We start from the raw sequence: 1,902 nt of genomic DNA, 5'->3' as shown, positions 1-1,902 counted from the left end.
TATGAGTATTATTTCATAATTTCTTCTTTACTGCTTTATATGATCAATCCAGCTTAGGAAGTACATCTAGCATCTGTAGAACTTTTTTGTTAATTGTTTTCAAAGTTAATGTGGTGTCTGATCAGGAAAACCTGTGTAAATATTTTCAGTTTCAAGAAGGCCTTTTTTTTTTTTTTCTTTTTGTAAAGTATAATTTTTTTCTCTCAATTTTGTTCTTCATATTTCTTTATTTGGCCTATATTTCATATACTTAAATCCTTTCCCTATAGTTTTGGGCCTCTAGAACAAGGTCAAATTTTGCTTAAGTTCCATAAGAGCCACAGTAGATGCCTCTTTTGGACAGGGCATTACTTCTCCCTCCTCTACTAAGTATGACTATGTGTATCAGGTGAGATAAAGTGCTTAAGAGGAAACCTGAATCTAAAATCTAGCTAATTGTATTATCAACTAGCAGATGGTCTGGTCTCTGTAAATTTGTTTTTCCTATCATAGGAGTCGAAATAACATAGATATAAGTGACTGGGATGTAAATCCTTGTTTACTTGAATATATATGAACTGTTAGGAGAGTTTCTATTCTAGATATTTTATTCTCTTTAACTTCATAATGTTTAATGGGCTGAACTAGAGGTATAGTAGAAGTTGATAGATTTGAGATATATTTTGGAGGTGAATGAGTAGTATTTGATGATATGAAAGATGAATAAAAAGATAAAAGATGACTCGTATTTTTAGGGAGAGCAACCAATTGGAAAGTAAACAATTTGTTAAAAATATTGAAGACTAAAGAGAAGCATTTTAGGGTCAAGTTTGGAGAATGGAATAGAAATCTCTTGTTGGACATTTTTTAGGTTGTTTCCTGGAAGCAAACCTTGAAGTGATTATTTCTATGAGAGTGATTTATTAAGGAAATGTTCCCAGAAAGTGGAAAAGGCATGGAAGAAGCAAGATAGGAAAGAGTAATAAGTGAAGGGTGGGATCTGAGGTATCGTCACAGCATAGGTCATTTCAGCCTCATTCCTAGGAGTGTAAATGTAAAGTTAGAGACCACAAGAATGCCCTCACCTATGTCACCAAAAGTAAGTTAGGGTGGTCCCAAGACCATTCTTACTTCAGACATCATTTACATGTTAAGAAATCACCAAGACCAGCCCAAGTTCAATAATTTACTGAAAGAGCTTACAGAACTCACAAAAAGATGTAATACTCACTAAAGATAAAGAAGGAATCCTGAAAACAACTTGAGAAAAAACAAAAAGTGACATAAAAATGGCAAACAATAAGACTAAACTCTGACTTCTCAGCAGAAACTGTGCAAGCAAGGAGATAATGGGATGACATAAATAAAACCCTGAAAGAAAATAAACTGCCAACCAAGATTTATATGCCTGGCAAAATTATCCTTTAAATATGATGGTGAAATTAGGACATTTTCAGATAAACAGAAATAAAGAGAATATTAAAAAAAACAGACCAACCTTATGAGAGATGCTAAAGGGAGTCCTTCAGACAGAGAACTAACAAAAGCAAACAATGATATATGATTAATACACATGGCAACATCACTGAGAAACCAAACTACATATAGAAATATCCAAAGTAAAATAAACTTACAAGACTGATTACAAGGAACCAGAGACAGCAATTTGTAAATGATAACTATAAACCAAAAAGAAGGAAAAAATAATAGTGTAGTTACAAAACTTCAGAATAAAGAGGAAGTCAAGACAGTTTCAAGATACAATAGACTGTTTTAAACTTTGAAAGAAAATAAATCACAGGGTAACCTCAAAGAAAATTAATATACCTTCCCATCAAAATTAAAAAGAGGAAAGTCATAAATATATAGCAAACATTGAAACAAGCAATGAAGAAAATAATTGTAAAAATTCATAAACAAAAT

Source organism: Orycteropus afer, unplaced genomic scaffold, assembly GCF_000298275.1.
Source record: "Orycteropus afer afer isolate SDZICR_OR568_19922 unplaced genomic scaffold, OryAfe1.0 scaffold00962, whole genome shotgun sequence".
NCBI classification, from domain to species: Eukaryota; Metazoa; Chordata; class Mammalia; order Tubulidentata; family Orycteropodidae; genus Orycteropus; species Orycteropus afer.
Note: the sequence above shows the minus strand (reverse complement) of the source record.